Here is a 17,929-nt window from a genome sequence, read left to right on the forward strand (position 1 = left end):
TAGTGCCATTGCTGGGTCATAGGGTAGTTCTATTTTTCATTTTTTGAGGAACCTCCATACTGTTTTCCAGAATGGCTGCACCAGTTTGCATTCCCACCAACAATGCAAAAAAGATCCTCTTTCTCCGCATCCTGGCCAACATCTGTTGTTGCCTGAGTTGTTCATGTTAGCCATTCTGACAGGTGTGAGGTGGTCTCTCATTGTGGTTTTGAATTGCATTTCCCTGATGAGTGATGTTGAGCATTTTTTCATGTGTCGGTTGGCCATCTGGATGTCTTCTTTGGAGAAGTGTCTATTCATGTCTTTTGCCCATTTCTTTACTGGACTACTTGTTTTTTGGGTGTTGAGTTGCATAAGTTCTTTATAGATTCTGGATACTAACCCTTTATGTGATGTGTCGTTTCCAAATATCTTCCCCCATTCCGTCGGTTGCCTTTTAGTTTTGCTGATTGTTTCCTTCGCTGTGCACTGCTGCTCTTTCATGCAGACCCCACAAGTATTCTATGCTTTATCCAAATTAGGCTTCTCTATGATATCCAAACGTGCTGTTTTTCCTGCATGCAAGCTTTAGCTCGTGTTATGAGTTCTGTTCCATTTGGAATACTTTCCTCCCTTTCATTGACCATCAAAATATGGCCTGTGTGCCTGCTCCAGTGCTACCTTTTCCATGAAATCTTTTCTGGATCCTCACACCTGAGGAAATGACTCCCAAATTCACCCCCACCCCATGGTATTTGTTTTGAACAGGATTCTGTAGGATGTAAGTGACAGAATCTCAGCTCAAAATAGCTTCAGCAAAACAAGGAATTTATTGGCTCCAGAACTGAAAACTTCAGGTATGGCTTGATCTAGGTTTAAATAACATCATGAAGAGTGTCACAATCTCTTTTCTGAGTTGGCCACATTCTCAAGTAAGCCCTATACCAAGTGGTGGCAGATGTGACTTGTCCCAATCCTACATTCTTACCAACAAAAAGAGAACTTCTCTTCTTGATATCTCCAATAAATGTTCCAGAAATGCATCTCGTCAGCCTAGCTGAAATCACATGTCCACCCTGAACCCATCACCATGTGAATGGAAGGGAGTAGAACGTTCTGATTGTCTAAGCCCACGTGATGTGTTCCCCTTTGGACACTTGGAGGGTGGAGACAACCCCCACTGTGCCACAACAACTGAGAGTAGAGAGCCTGTGACTCTCTACAGGAAAAACAAGAAACTGTGCCCAAGAAGAAAGGAAAATCAGTCCAAAACAGGAAAAAACAGAACATAATCCAATATGTGGGTCATTCCTCTCCTATGACACAGTGCATTTTGCTTCATCATGAAGATCTTAATTGTATTCTGTCTTCACTGCCTGCCAGACTGGGAACTTGTTGAGGGCAGAGAATGCTGGACTCTTCTGTGTTACTCATTGCCTAACAGTTTCCTCTCAGAGGAAATCATCAGTGGATGGGGATAAGATTAAATCAGACCAGAAGAGACTAGACTAGACCAGACCTGACCAGCCCAGACCAGACCTGACCAGCCCAGATCAGACCAGACCAGACTAGAACCCCTGCCACTCATCCCTTAGGGCCTGTGCTAGGATACAGGGTCCCAGGAACAGGTTGGACCTTGAAAACAGATACTCAAGAGGTCAGAGGTGGTCCAAAGGTCGTAGAGGGACGCAACTCACAGGTTTGTTTTATCTGGCCCACATAATGCTGTTGTCCTCCTCCTCCTCCTCATTATCATGGAGCTACTGCTAATATTAAGAAATGAGATTTTACCCAAAAGTCTAGATGTCCAACTTTTCAGTAAATAGGAAGACCTGGCAGAACTAAGCCCACCTTGCCTTGTGACAAGCATTGTCTTCAGCTGCCCCTTGGATGGGCCCCGCGCTCCATTTCAACACAGCCCCACTGCTCCTGGATGTCCCAGGACCTCAGCCCCCATGGACATGTGAGATGGGGCTTCCTGTTGAAATGAAAAGATGAACGAGGGCCCTGGTCACCCCCCTTTTGCCTTTCCCACTGCGATGTACATAACAGTGCAAGCGGAACGTAAGGAGACAAAAGCAAAAGTGCATGTCGCAGGGGCAAGTGTGAGCCTGGAATCCAGGCCCAAAGGCACCAGGGAAAGGCTCAGGGGCTAGGGTAAGCCCAGGGCCCCAGATTCTGCTTGGCTCTGCCTGGCTCGGCCTTGGGAACGCCTTCACCCCCCACCCCTCGATGACACAAAGCCAAGGTCACCATCCCCACACGTATGCCCACATGTCCAGTCCCTTCACTGCTCAGAACCACTGATGCTCTGCTTCCTCTAAGAGCACGACCGAGAGCTGGGAGTGTGTCAGATAAAATGGGGCTTTCGCCTGCCAGCGCTCTGGCCACAGCTGTCACTTCCTCAAAGGCCCCTCACCAATCCTCCCATGGAGTCAAGCCCATTTTCTCCCACAAGTGGCACCTGACTGCTCACCCAAGACCCTGGGCCGTGAAGGCACAGGACCCCTCCCTTCCCTGACGTTGGACAGTTACCACGTATGTGATGGGGACTTTTCTGTCAACTGTCACCTCGCCCCATGGCCTTCAGAGCCACAATCACCAGCAATGCTGCACCTGTCACTATTTCTGTCTCATTATTTCCTACCTTGTTGGTAACAGGAATCTCATTTAATCGTCCCAACAACCCAGAGGACAGGCGTCACCACTATCCTGGGAGCAGGTGTATCCTGAGAGGAGGTAGGTCTCCAGAGCCCGCGGCCAAGGAGGGACAAGCCACAGCTGCTGGGCACTGTAGCCGCACAGGGTTCCAAGAGAGCGCTCGGTCCCACAGGGGCCCTGACCTCGCTGAAGAAGTCAGTTCATCATCTCTCCTCCAAGGCAACCATTCAATCAAGCCTCAGAGATATGACAGCCACATGCATGAGTTCCAATTTTCTAGTAGCTACATTTTTTAAAAGCAGACAGGTGATATTAATTTGCAGAATATATTTGGTTTTACTGCATAACTAAAATACCATCACTCAGGGGCACCTGGGTGACTCAGTCAGTTAAGCGATTGACTTCAGCTCAGGTCATGATCTCACGGTTCGGTTCGTGGGTTCAAGCCCCGCGCTGAGCTCTGTGCTGACAGCTCGGAGGCTGGAGCCTGCTTCAGATGCTGTGTCTCCCTCTCTCTGTGTCCCTCCTCCACTCACACTTCTGTGTCTCTCTCTCTCTCAAAAATTAGTAATCATTTTTTTTTTTAATTTTAAGTAGTAGGAAGAAAAATAAAATAAAATAAAATAAAATAAAATACCATCACATCCATATGCAATCCATACCAAAACGTAAGGCAGTTTACATTCTTTTCTTGTATTAAGTCTTTGAACCCAGGCCCGCCTGGACACTCACAGGACATCTCACTGCGGAATGGCTGCAAGTCAAAGGTTCAGCTGCCGAACTTGCCTGGGGCTGACCCAGAGCCCAACGTTCTGAGCTCAGCAGGTGCTGGGCAGGCCCACCGCTGGAGGGGACCATGGGGGGGCGGGGTATGCGTTCCATGCAGCCCAGTCCCCGTTGGACAAAGTGGGCGCTCAGTGAACTGCAAGGTCCTCCCTTTCCGCCGCTCTTCTTAGGCTTCTTGAGAGTAAGCACTAATTATTCTAAGGCTGTAAGACTCTGGGTTCTGAGAAGCTGGGATCCAGCGCCGCCTTTGATCAGCAGCTTTTTCTCTGGGTTTCCTCAGGCAGCGCCCATCCCCCTCCCCACAGGTACATACATTTGCATACAATTGAGCTGCTGTACTACCTGGGCTCTGGTTTCCACAACCAGCTTTCTGCTGACTGGAGCTATTCCTTTTTCTTAAAGGAGCCAACGTCTTTCCCCTGAACACTTGGAATTAGGTGGACGCCATTTGGTTTTTGGTGACTTCCTCAGGGGCTGGGAGCAGCTGTGGAAGTGACCAAGAATCTGGGCCACCTCCTGGTCTTTTGTTTCTGAACAGCCCTGTCAAGAGAGTGAGGTGCCCGGCTGACACTGGGGTCGCTCCTGGTGTGGGAGCCAGGGTCCAGCAGGCAAGCTCAGGCCTCAGGGCTGGAGCCTGTCTACAGGCCGAGGGGACCTCCCCCTACCCCTCTGCAATGCTGAGCCCTGGGCCACTCACTGCCTGATGCGCAGGACAAGGATTAGGAATCACAAATTGGCCACCAGAGCCCCAGGACCAGCAAGGCCTCACAGGACACAGGATCAGGCCAGCCCCTTTGTCTGTGCAGACCAGACCGAGGACACAAGTTCGCCTGCCCAGGTAGCAGGGATGTTCCAGACCCAGGCCTTGAATCCAACCTCCTCACCCCAAACCTTCCCCCTTACCCGTGTTCCCCAAGCTTCTGTCCCGCAGATGCATGCCATGGTCACCTGCCACTGGCGTTGCTCCTTGTTGCTGTCTCGGGCACTGACCACAACTCTGCTGGGCCCAAGAGTCAGGATCATGAGCCCTCGTGTAGGCCCACCTCGGCACTTCCCTATAAAATTCCATTTTAGCAAAAACCCTGCTGAGTCAGTTTCACCTGACCCCTTCCTCACTCCCCCAGCGTTGAACTCCCTCAATATCTGCTCGGTTTCCTCTTCCAGCCCCACCCCTGCCCCAGGCGCTGTCTGGCACCCCAGCCTGACTCCAGCAAGAATCCTCACTTCCCCTTCCTCATTTTCCATCCGCCGCCCACCATGCTCCCTGGCTGTGAATCCCCACTGGCCTGTGCTGCGTCCAGAATTGCGCCCAGTCTCCCCCAACTGCAAACCCTAATGGTGGGTGTGGTCCCCACACCTATCTCGATGATCCCCGATAAAGTCTGCCTTACCACCTTTCACAAGTGACATCAACCGTTTTCTCTTTAGCGCGACCTCAATACTCCCTGCGGAACAATAGCCCTGAAATCCTACTTCAGCATGTGGGTCATCGATTGCTAAAATCTATGAACGTGAACGCACCGCTGTTAAAATGGAAGATGTTCCATAACATCCACCTAACCCGTCCGGGTACCTGAGGGTGCACACGGTAGCGGTACCCCAAACAGCTGAGTGTCAACCCAGGGCCTGGGGGCCAGGAGAAGGGGCTTGCAGCCCCTGACCACCCCTCTCTGCAGAAAACCTCACCGGCTCTCCCTACCCGGTTGGCCTTGCCAGGACATCAGCCCCTGCCAGACACACTGCTAAGTCGGCCTCCTGTTTACTGCCTTCTCCCTTCCCAGCTCAACCCCATCCATGGTTTCCTAGAAGCAGAGGCTGAGAAGGAACCAGGGGACATAACTTTCAAGGAGGGCTGTCCGCAGAAAGGAAGGGAGGGATGCAGGGCAGACAGGCAAGAAGCAGGTGAGCACATGGTCTCAGCAGGAGCCGGATCCCAGCAGAGCTCAGGGGCAGAACCATAGCTCAGAGCTCCTCCTGCCCTTAGGTCTGTCCCTCTGCACCCCATGGTGGCCAGTCATTGGCCAGGGGGCTGCTGAGTAGGGGGAGAATGTGGCATAACTTCCCAATCAGCAGGTGTCATTAGCCTCAGGTCACTCTCCCGAGGTGGGGGGGGGGGGGGAGTGCTGCTCTGAATTGTCAGCAACCCCCCATGCCACTTCATCACCCACCCCTACCAGCTCCCTGCACCAGCTGGCCCCGCTGAGCCCCTGCCTTGACCGCCCCCCCCTCTCGGCCCCATACCTACACAGTATCCAAACGTGACCTTGGCCCCCGGGTGTTGTCTGAGCACATCCTGGACTCCAGGCGTATCCAAGTCCCTTGAACGCTGGCTTCTGCTTCCTACTGAGGGAGGGCCAGCTGGAGATGAGGCTCACATAGACAAGGGGACTCAGGACAGGCAAATGCAGGGGGCGGCCTGCCCCAGTGCGGGCAGTGGTCACCGGGACAGCTGCCCGCACGGTTAAGTACTTGACCCACCGGCACTAGAAACCCTGTGTCGGCAGAAAGCCAGGTGGTAAAGACCACGAAGGTTACGGAGATCTAGCAGGGATTTGGATGTTGAGAAATGCCAAGGGCCCGGAGCAAAAGCTGAAACCCGCCTGAGAATGGTTCCAGCATGGTCTGGCTGCACCTGCAGGAAGAAATCACAAGCAGCGTCAGACTCGAGGCCATGTCGGACACTTCAGGCCCCCCACCCCGCCACGCACCCCGGGGAACCCCACATCTGGCCAGGGTCGGCAGCCCAGAGCAGAGCACGGCTCGGTACCGTAGGCAGTGAGGCCATGTGCGAGATGAGACTGGCGACGACCCAGATAAGAAGAAAATGACAGAAAAGTCAACATTCCCGTCAGGCAGTGACTGAACCGGCTGGACTTAGTGGAGAAAAGGCACTGAGCTTATACACAGGTGCTTGTATTTCTGTCAACAATGCTCTATGTTACAGTTTGAATTGGGTTGTTAGGAAAAAAAGTCGCAATGACTGCATGAGTCATCAGTGTCATTCTGGTTGCAAACAACAAAATCCCCACTTGAACTTGCTGGGGCAAAATGTGGTCGTTAAGTCGAGGACATTGTGCTAAGCGAAATGAGCACCGGCAAACGCTGTGTGATCCCACATACACAAGGTCCGTAGAGTCGTTAAGATCCCCAGCGACAGAAAGTGGGATGGGGGTGCCAGGGGCTGGGGGAGGGGATGGGGAGTTTGTGCTACACGGGGACAGAGTTTCCGTTTGGGAGGATGAAGGGTTCTGTGAATGGACAGTGGGGCGGCTGCACAGCAACTTGAATGTAAGTAATGCCACTGAACTAGACACTTAAAAATGGGTAAGATGTCGGGGCGCCTGAGTGGCTCAGTCAGTTAAGTGTCTGACTCCAGCTCAGGTCATGATCTCACAGTTCATGGGTTCGAGCCCCACGTCAGGCTCTGTGCTGACAGCTCAGAGCCTGGAGCCTGCTTTGGATTCTGTGTCTCCCTCGCTGTCTGCCCCTCCCCTGCTTGCTCTCTCTCTCTCTCTCTTTCAAAAATAAATAAGAACATTAAAATTTTTTTTCATGGTTAAAATGTTCAATTTTGTGTCGTATGTTTTTTATCACAATTTTTAAAATTAAATTTTAAAATAACTAAAAAATACATTTTTAAAACAATTTTAAAAGAGAGTTATTGGGAAGATGCAGGTATCTCATGAAAAGAGGCATGGGTAAACATCAGGAACCAGGCCCCCCTGCCCCTGGGATGCCCCCGCTTGTCCCCATCTGGGTGCCCCTCTGACTGGTGGGTCCCTCCTCCCTCACCGCCAGCCAGCTCCTTCCACAATGGGAGAAGCTCGGCCGGTGGCTCCTGTCCAGTTCCAGCTGAAAAACTTCCCAGGGCAGCTCTCTGAGTGGCCAGGCTCAGGCCAACAACCCGTCACGGCACCCACCATGGCCAGCGTGGCGGCTCATATAAAAACGTGGTTACCGAGAGTGCGTCAGTGACAAAAGCAGTCGGGGCTCACGGAAACAGACACCCAATGGGTATGCTGGATTTATATTTCTTTCAGTTTTGCTCCATGGTGTCAGTCGATGAACATGTTCAGAATGAAGGCCATAAGGAGCGTCTGTTCAATGAGGCTCGAGCTGCAGGGCTTGTATCCCCACCACAGGGCCGAGCTGCAGCTTTTGTGGAAGTCGGAAGCCCACCCAGCCCTGAGGGTCCATGTGTAGAGTTCTGGAGCCACAGTGGAGACAGATTATGGCACCATCCACACTCTCCCTTCCTGTCACAGTCACCAAGAAAGTCTATCAGCAGGTGTCAGCTCACCTGGTGGGGAGGGCAGGGCCCCTGGAGGGTTAACGAAACCAGGGCGAGACATCTCCCAGCACCGTGCCTGGCCCCACCAAGCGTTGTACCTGTAACCTGTCGTTAATAATGATTGGCATGGTTATTTGTGTCACAGCACGCTCCCTGCTACAACACGAGCCCTGGATTTGTCTAGTTTATCTCTGCATCCCCCTGCCTCTATGCACTTAATAACTGCCAGATGCTAAAATGTTGCCGTCCCCTCCCCTCCCCCCATCATTATTCTTACCACCCACACAGGTCCCTTTCTTAGATGAAGGGTGCCCCCTGCACAAATCCAGCCTGCAGACCCACCTCGTGTCTCATAAAAATGTGAACCAGTTGCCAGCATCTAAAAATCAGAATCATTGATTTCTTTCGAAATACCCACAGATTTATCCCCCTGGGGTAGCATTCTTGCATGGCAATGGTTGCCTGGGAATGAGCACGGATTTCCCCCAGGTGGTCTGGGGTTGACCACAGTCTCCACCATCCCCTATAGTCTCGCCCCACCCCACATCCTTCGTCTGTGTCACCTCCTGGCCCCTGTAGGCAACTGAGTTTGTAAGTCCCGAATTCAGGCCTCATCCACTATTAAACCCAGTGTGTGCGTGTGTGGGTGTGCACGTCAGTGGGTCGGTGAGGTGCTCGCGCATAAAGCTGTTATCCCCACTGAGCCACAGTGTACTGAATTCGCGATTTCCTTTTGCAGCTTAGCAACTCACCGGAGAGCCGAGAGAGAAGGGAAGGTGTGCTGGTGGGTGAGAAAGAAAACAAAGCTGAGGGCTGGAGGGGCCGGCGAGTCAGGAGCTCCTTTTGGCGACCTTGAAAGAGAACATGACATCCTTACCCAGCCCTGGCTTCTGACACACCAGGGGGCCTCCAATGATCTTGAGAGAGTATGCAACATTGGACGAGGAGAATTCCCAGTGCAATATGGCTTCTAATTCGCTCTGATTATAAAACACAAGCGTCTGCCCTTCCTCTGTGGGTGTGCTGGGTGGTCTGCCCACCTCAGCTAGGTGGTCTGCCCACCTCGGCCCACCCAGGCATCCGGCGCCTAGTGGAGGTGGGAGGCAGGGGGATGGGGATAACGCTGCCTTCTCATCTCGGGCTTGCACCGGCTGGACCCTGGGAGGCCAGAGTCTTCCCTGAGCGCCTCAGCCCCACCCCACATCTTAGGGAATCTCAGATCTGATCGTGAGGGAGTCAAAGTCATCTGCTCCGCCAGCCTCTGTCCCCAGAGTGCTTTCAGTACTCTTTTAGGGATCACTTTCTCTCTCCACAGAGTCACTCAAGTTGCCTGCCTAATTATCTGTCTTCCGCAGCTCAGTGCAGCCCTTCAAAGTGTCTGTGTATCTCTGGGCATCTCTATGACCCCAGAGTCCAACATGGGTCCTCTTAAATGGCCCCACAGCCCCACCCTTGAGAGCTGGCCCTGGACACTCTCCAGAGTCTCCACAGGCCCCTTCCAGACTCCACTACCCTTAGCTGCCAGCTAGGGTCTGCCACCTGGTTTGCCAATGCTTGGCCCTGCGCTCGTCCCCTCCTGCCAGGTGACACTAACTCCCCACACCTGCTCTGGCCAGTCCCCCTCCAGCAGCTCAGTCACCCACCAAACCCACATTCCCTACTGCCAATGGCCTCCCTCAGTTCCCAGAATCTTGACAGCAGGGGAGGAGCTGCCCCGATGGGAGGGGTCAGGTGGACAGGTGACTATGAACTCAGGAGCAGGGAACCCGGAAAAGGCGAAGGCTGCGTGGCAAGGCAGGAACCCCAGCAAAGCAGCCAAAGAGGGCAGCACCAGCCTGTTGCCAGCCGTGGACACCTGCTTGGGGTGCCCACTCTCGGTTCTCGTGGCCCAAGTAGAATTGACCCAGCCTCACTTCCTGACCCATCCATGCCTGCTCAGTCAGACTGTTCCATACTCCTGACCACAGTGACCAGCTGAGGATTTTCACACTTAGCTCACTGGGAACCCTCTTTAGGACCTTACGGCAACTATTAAGAATGAGACACCTTCCCGCTTGTGGAAGGCTGTCACCCTGAAATTACCAGTGGTTCTCTTGGCTACTACCTGGGGAAAGCCTGCCTGAGAACAAATTGGACACAGAAGAAAGCAGAGCCAAGAGGTGGAGAGACATCATTTGTGCACCTGGATCCAGCCATGCCTGAAGCCAAAATCATCCTGTACTTCTAGTTACATGAGCCAATAAGTTTTCATTTTTGTTAGAGCTAGCTTGAATGTTCTGTCACAATCCAAACAGCCCTGAAAAGATACAGGTTTTATTCTAGAAGCTGATCAGTAGGTAAATGCAAATCCAAACTAAATAGCTTAGTGCATGGGCTAGATGGGCAATGGGTACTAAGGAGGGCACTTGTTGTGACGAGCACTGGGTGTTGAATGTAAGTGATGAATCACTGAATTCTACTGAAACCAAAACTGCACGTGTGTGAAATAACTAAAATTTAAATTAAAAATTTTTAAAACCCTAACTAGTATAGTGATTCCTCAAAAACTTGAATGTAAAAATACCATATGATCCAGCAATCCTACTTCTGAGTGTAGACTGAGAAAAATTGGAAGCTGGAACTCAGATATTTGTACACTCGTGTTCATAGCAAATTATTTACAATAGCCCAAAGTAGCATTATTCACAAAAACCAGTATCCGTGGAGGGATCAATGGGTGAAGAAAACGTGGTCTATTCATACAATAGTATATTATTCAGCCTTAGAAAGGAAAGAAATTCTGACACACGTTACAACATGGATGAACCTTGGGGACATTGTGCTTAGCGAAATAAGCCTGTCACAAAAGGAAATACTGCGTGATCCCACTTACACGAGGTCCCCACAGTGGTCAGATTCCTAGAGACAGAAAGTAGGATTGTGGGTGCGGGGGGACTGGAAGAGGAAGAGGATGGGGGAGTCTGTGTTTACGGGGACGAGATGCAAGATGAAGAACGTTCTGGAGATCGGTTGCACAACAGTGAACGTACTTGACCACACCCTTAAAAATGGTTAAGACGGTAATTTTATGTGGTGTATATTTTTACCACAATTAAAATTTTTGGAAAAACAATAAGTAGACGGTATATCTTCATTGAGATAAAGCCAAGGACACAAAGGACTACGCAAGGTAAAATAGAAATCATGTAAACAAATTTACGGAGAAAAACATGGCCCTCCACCGGGCTGCAGGATGGGGAAGCTGGGAGTATCCATCTACAAGCTCCTGGCCTTTGTGGACTGAGGGTTGCTCCAGGGGCACAGAATCCATGAACTTCCAGGTTGCTAAGCTCGTCTGGGGAGAGGGACCTCAGGAGGGAGACGCGGGTGCTAGAAGCAGTAAGCAGTCAGCATTCGCGTGTGCAGGACCAGGCATCCCAGCCCCAGGTCCAGGCAGAAGGACATGAGCCAAGTCCACACGTGACACTTTGCTCCCTCAGGCACTCTTCTTGAGAGGCTTCGGTGCCTCTCGCCACTGCCCAGGTGAGGAGCCAGGCTCAGGGAGGTTGAATGACTTTCCCCAGGTCACACAGTCAGGAAGCCACAGGCTCAGGGTCTGACCTCAGCCTCCACGCTGTGCTGCCCCAGCAGATAGGAAGAAGGACCTGGGGTGGGCCACCAGCACTGGCCTCTGTCATTGTTTTGGCCACAGCCTCGTGGCACAGCCACAGAGCTACCCCAGCACAGACCAGCGTGGCTCAGAGGCATGCCAACTGGGAAAAGGAGTTGGAGAATCCACAAAGAGGTGGGTTTCAAAAGAGGGCAAGTCCAGAACACTGATTTTGTTCTCGCTGCAGCCAACAGATCAGAAAATTACAACCCAGCAACCGTGATCCAAACTGCCACCCTCCGTGAAGGCACAGACCCAGCACCCCCCTGAGGAGGGTCAGCTGGCCATCCCGTGGTGGCCGTGGGAGGCAGCCCAGGTGAACCAGGCTCACCAGGCTTGGCAGGGCTCCTCCGAGCAGCACTTTGTTTTTAATTAAAGCGTGCCAGCCTTGGGGTGTGGCCAGAGAGGTCAATGCTTTAAAGGTTCCCAGGCAGGCTGCAATTAAATCTCTCTCCTGCCGTCTCTCAAGGCTCTTTGAGACAAAGAGAGCCACACAGCAGCTCTAGGAGGTAACCTTCCCTCCCGCTGAATTGGGCAGTAGCATAAGGGACAGGGAGTGGGGAAGCTCGGTGTCACCCACTCCCACCCAGGGCAGGGCAGAGCTGCTGTGCCCCAGCCCCCAGGAGAACAAAAAGGGCCAACTCCAGCCTCAGCACTTGGCCGGCCGTTTCTGGGGTAGAACGTGGAGGTGCAAAGGTCCTGGGGTCTGGCAGGAGTTCAGACTTAATGTGAAGGCCAAGCCAAAAGCTTACCCTCAGACTTAGGGTGCAGGTGATTGTTCTGGAGTGAGGGCTAGGATCTGTTCTGTTGGGAAGGAGGGGACCCACTCTTCAGACTCAGGCTTGGGCATTCAGGGTGGGTGGTGACTGTAGTTCTGGGTAGGCCCCTTGGGTCAGAGGCTGTGCTTAGAGGGCTTGGCCCTCCACCCATGCCCCCCTGGCCCCGCAGGAGCAGGTACACTGAGATTCCCCTCACTGCTCCCTGCACCAACTCCCTGGCCTGCCTCAGGCCTCTGCTGCAGCCAAAACCATGGTCTGGTCCTCCTCACCTGAAATGAGACAAGACTTCATATCCTCATTTTGTCCTGGAAAAAAATAAAAACAAAAACAAAACAGTCCTCGAGCACAGATTTCTTTTCAGTTCATTCTATACACACACACACACACACACACACACACACACACACACACTGGCCTCAGGGCCTTTGTACATGCTATCATCTGCCTGGAACTCTTTCTCCTGACACTTTGCCTCAGATCCCTGCTAAAATGTCACCTCCTTTAGAAAATCTCCCATGACCATCCCTCCCCAAGATGATGTAAAATCTCCCTTAATAACACTGCCAGGCATCAATTCTTCCAGCACTTACTAACAATAGTGACCATTTTTAGGTACTTACAGCTTCTCAGGCACTGGTTGAAGTTCCTTGCAAGAATCGCCTAATTAATTAGCTCCTCACAACAGCCCAATGGGGAAGGTAACATTATTGTAGCAGATGGTCACATCAACATAGCCCATCTTACAACACGCCATCGACGTGCAACGACCAGAACCACGGAGTATGACAGGAGGGACTCTGTGTGTGTCTTCCAAAACTAGGTCCTAGAAGGCAACGTGGCTTATATGGCTTCCACCTGGCACCCTCTGCCTCCCTCTCTCTCTCTTTCTCTCGGACACTCACCCTTGGAACCTGGCCACCTTGTCACAAGGAAGCCCAGGCCATATGGAGGAGGAGAAGTGGCAGGTGGTATTCTGGCTGAAAGCCCTGGCTAGGCCAGCACCAAGCGCCCAGTGGGTTCTTACAAATTACTTTGGCTCAGATACCAGGCACTCTGCCCCCAGAGAGCACACACTTTGAGGGCCCGTGATGGATAGGGACCAAGATGAGGAATGAGAAAAATGACCGAAAGAGGAAGAGCTGGGCCTGCCCGTCTCAGGAGAGATTTCCCAGGCAGAGAAAGAGACGGGACCAAAGTCCTGGCAGTGGAGAGGGCACAGGGCGAGGAGTGAAGATGAAAGAAGAAGGTGCAGGAGAGATGAGCGGGCTTGAGAGCCGGGCTTTCATCCTGAAGATGTTGGGATCTGTTGGGGGTTTATGCAAGACCTGTCACCGGGAGGATCTGAAGCCATCGTGACTAAGATGGCTGAAGGTGAGACTTTTACTGGGATATAACGTTTTTAATGGGGATCAAACCCTCAAGTAAAATAAATGAAGCTCTAACGGTGGAATGTCAGGCATCCACTTGAGAAGTTTCTGGGCAGGGAGTTCTGCCAATAATCCTAGAAAGCACATAATGTTTGGTTGACACAAAGTGCCCCTCAGACATGTCTGCAGACTCCTTAGCCCTGCTCCCAATGAGAGGCAGGCTCTATGCCCCTATGCTAGACGGGCTTGGGACTGACTCAACCAATAGAGTGCGGCACAGCTTCAGACTCGTGGTCAGGAAACGCTTGGAGCCCTTGCTTACAGAGCACTGAGGCTCCATGTAAGCGTCCAACCACCTAGGCCACCGTGCGATGAGGGACTCCAGGCCACGTGAAGCGGCCACACAGGCAGCCCAAGTCTTCCCCCGCACGACGTGTGCCTGAAGAAGCCTCCAGATAAGTCGCCCCAGGTTCAAACTCTCCAGCTGGGGCCAGTTGTTACGGAGCACAGGCCCCATGTGCCCTTCTGGCATTCAGATCCAGACTCTGGGAACGGTGGGGGGTGGGGGGCACCAAGGAGAGCAGACCAGACAGGGATCTGTGCACGTGTCGCCTCAGCAAGAGTACGGTGGGCTACACCCCCCAGCGCACGGGACCAGACTCAACCTGCTTGTGGCTTTAATTAAAGCCTTCTGGGAACTCCTGTGGTGGTCCCTGCATAGACAGCCCCTGACTCAAGCTCTCACTGGCCCATCTCACAGATGAGGAAGCTGAGGCTCAGAGAAAAATGTGACACGCCCAAGGCCATGTGGCTGGAGTGCTGGGGCTGAGACGGTAGCTCTGCCCCCGCCCCTGGCCTTTACCTTGAAAGAGGAGCTACCTGGGCGCAAAGGACTGCCCAGCCATGCCTCTTTACTCCCTCACCACCCCCAGCCCCCCTCCCTCCCTTCCTGCTCCCCCCTCCCCCCCCCCTCCCTGCTGCCCCAAACTCATCACCTGCACGGCCCCTAGCCCCGGCTGCCTGGAGCTCTGCCCCTCAGGCACATCTTTCAAGACTCTCCTCACTCCAGGGAGCCCTCTTGGCCCGCAGGCTGGGTCAGGTCATAGCAGGGACCACCTTCCACCCTGGGTTCTAACAGGTTGTGTGCACTTGTGTGTGCCCCGACCCACCGCACCGGCTCAGGCATTCCTGGAGGGCGGGGACGGAGACTTGTGTCCACCTCAACGTCCCCAGCCCAGCCTGGAGCTTGGCACAGAGTAGGCCACCGGGAGAATGAGTCAGAGGCCCCAGCAGACCACGGGGCCAGCCACTGGGGTCAAATACTGCCCTCAGGCCTTGGCAGAAGCTAAGGTCCATCACGGATGGAGCTAGCCGGACCTCCAGAGGCACAGAGAAGACTTGAGAGAGAGACAGACACTCACGGGCTTCTGGGGTGTCACTAACCGATATAAATGACGCCACTAACACGCAGAGTGGTGGCAACGCGTGGACGTGTGGATGGACCACATAGAAACAAGGAGGCAGGGTGTCAGCTGCGAGAGGCCGCTGGCGCTGTGGGCAGAGGGTGCTGGCAGCCGGCGGGAAGGGGACATAGGTTCAAGGGGGAAGGGGCTTAGCCTGTCGCTTCTGGGCCAGGACGAAGGCCAGGAGGAAGGGGCAGCCGCCTGGGGCTTCAGCAGGGCGCTCGGAGCTCCCCCGGACCTCCATCACCTGCCCCATCCCCTGGAGGTCAGTGTTCTGCCTGGCGCCGGGGCCACTAGCAGAGGCAGCCTCTTGATGTCACCGCCCCTGCGGTGACTCACGCCCGCCCAGGACTCACGAGGACTAACAAGACACTGAGGGGGTGAAAGGGAGTGAGTTTAGAGGCCACGCCTTCCCCAGGGCCTCGATGCGCTCAGGGAAGGCAGGAGGAAAGGAACCAGCCGTGTCTTGAGCCACCTGGGCACCTGGAGTGGGGGCAGGGTGGCTTCCCCAGGGACCCCGGGGCTCAGGAGAGACGAGGACCACGTGAGGTGTCTGCGCCTCCCTCCTCAGTTCTGGGCACCCCACTGCTCACAGAAGCATCGAGAGCCCTCTGTGCTCAGAGGTTAAGGACTGCAGGTCCCACGCCCACAGGGCCAGCCCCCCTAGACCTTAGCTGGCGTCCCAGGTGCCAGGCCCTGCGCCACTGCTCCCGTGGTTCAAAGGAAGCCAGAAATTAGGACTCGTGTGAAATACACAGATGTCTAAATGTTAGCCCCAAATTACAGACCAACAAAACATGAGGGTCGGGGGGTAAGGAAGAGACAATGGTGTCCAGTCACCAGTTCACAGTCTAGGACTCAAGGATGACCATCCTGGCATGTGAGGCTCAGAGGCTGAACCAAGGATAATGACCCCAGTGGAGGGAGGAGACCCCTGCATTCGAGGGGCCCATCCCCCATCAGGTGACAGTCCCAGGGGACTGTGTTGCAGCCCCAGCACACAGCCATAGTGACCAACCACACTGGCACAGCCCTGAGCTTGGTGCCTCCCTTAAATGGGTAAGTGCTGTCAATAGCCCCCTTTTGCGGATGAAGAAGCAAAGGCACAAAACACTCAAGTCAATTGCTCGGAATCCCAGCTCCCAGGGAGGGACAGGCACCTTTCACTGAGTATTTAGCTAGCAGCTCTCAGGACTCAGAACGAGCAGCTCAGGCACAGAAACAGCCTTTTGCCCGTGCCTGTGTGTGTGTGTGTGTGTGTGTGTGTGTGTAACACATGCTTTGGGGAATGATTACCTGCTGAATCCCCATTAGAGATGCCTGGTCTGAAAGGAGACCATGGGCTTGAGCACAGAGAAGCAGCAAAGCCCCCACCACATTCCCCTGGGCTACTCCTGAGACCCTCCCAATTCCTCCTGGGACCCCTACTCCACCAGAGAAGGGGGAGCCCCCCGGAATGACTGAAGTGGACTTCCCATCCACCTTTTCCCAGGCCAGATTCAATCTGACTTTACAAAAATTAACATTGGGCGCCTGGGTGGCTCCGTTGCTAAGCATCTGACTTCGGCTCAGGTCACGATCTCGCTGTTCGTGAGTTCGAGTCCTGCATCAGGTGAGCACAAGCCCTGCTCTGGGTAAAAACACGAGCCCTACTTTGGATGAGCCCCGCTTCTCTCTCTATCTATCTCTCCCTCCCTCTCTTTCTCTGCCCCTCGCTCACTTACACCCTCTCTCTCTCTCAAAAAAAAAAAAAAATAATAATAATTAACATTTGTTTCTCAACCCGCATCATAGTGTTTAACTGTCGCAACAATGTGACAGGGGAGGGAAGTCTGTCATCGTCCCCACCCCGCAGCTCCAGGCCTCAGGGCACAGCGGTGGACTGAGCTGTGGCTAGAGAAGGAGCCCATGCCTCAGCGGCAAGCTGGGAGCAGAGAGGTGGGTCCAAGGCCACCACCAGGGCCAGCATGGGGCAGAGGGGTCAGAGGCTTACAGAAGCCACATACCCAACGCCACCCGGGCTGGTATGACCAACCCAGATCCTGGGGCATCAAATTTGCCTGGCTTAAGCTCTTTTAATAAAATAAAGACTTGGGGGGGGGCGGTGGATTATAAAAGTAATTCACATTCAACACAGCAAATTTGAAAAACAGAGAGAGAAAAAAAAAAACAAAGAAAATGTTAATTGCCCAAAATAACACCAACGAAAACACACTGTCCACGGTTTGGCATATTTCCCACCTGTTTTCTGTTTTGTTAATTTTTACAGTCAAGATACGACTGGATATATAATCATATAATCAGCTTTTTTTTTTTTTAGGTAAACTCTCATTAGTAGTCTCCCTGTCATAATAATTCGTAGGCATCCGTTGGGAAGGATGGTATAGTGCCCCCCACATGAATTACTGTGCTTTACCTCAGCTGTCCCCTTTAATTGGACCCGTATGTTGCTTCTTATTTCTTTTGCACTCATGAACAGCCCTGAGATGAACACGATTGCTAAAGATTTTTCTTTCCTTAATTGTCTTTTAAATTAAAAAAACTCTTTGAATGTGGTAAATACTTTAGAGACTCTAATAGAGTACACGGAAGACAGTGAGTGCCTCTCTTGTCCCTGATCCCCTCTTCCTCAGTCTCCGAGGCAACCACTGGTCCCCAAGGTTTCTGTTTCTGCCAGGATATCCCATGCGCAGACAGACATGACCGCGCTCCCTCCGTCTTCCCCACAAATGGCAGCCCACAGCGTGCTTTGTTCAGTTAACAACATATGCCTCAGACTGTTCTCACTGGGACAGGAAGATGAGCCCCGTGTACCACGGGGCTAGGGAACCCTGCACCCAGTGGGCCAGTGGCATGATGGGCGACTAGCACTCCAGAAAAGGAAAAAGGCTCTGGCTTGTGGCGCTTGCCGATTTTCGTGGTGTAAATACTCCCACTGTGGTGATGTCAGGCCA

The 17,929-nt window shown here is 53.0% G+C and overlaps 1 long non-coding RNA gene across 1 annotated transcript; it reads right to left on the reverse strand.

Moving 5' to 3' along the window:
• Positions 1-8,489: 8,489 nt before the first annotated feature.
• LOC123607613 lies at positions 8,490-12,959 on the reverse strand. Its single transcript, XR_006716804.1, has 3 exons — positions 12,766-12,959; positions 12,415-12,450; positions 8,490-8,568 (listed from the first exon to the last, which is right to left on the reverse strand). It is a non-coding gene; the product is annotated as an uncharacterized LOC123607613 (long non-coding RNA).
• Positions 12,960-17,929: the final 4,970 nt, after the last annotated feature.

Source organism: Leopardus geoffroyi, chromosome A2 (assembly GCF_018350155.1).
Source record: "Leopardus geoffroyi isolate Oge1 chromosome A2, O.geoffroyi_Oge1_pat1.0, whole genome shotgun sequence".
Classification (NCBI taxonomy): Eukaryota; Metazoa; Chordata; class Mammalia; order Carnivora; family Felidae; genus Leopardus; species Leopardus geoffroyi.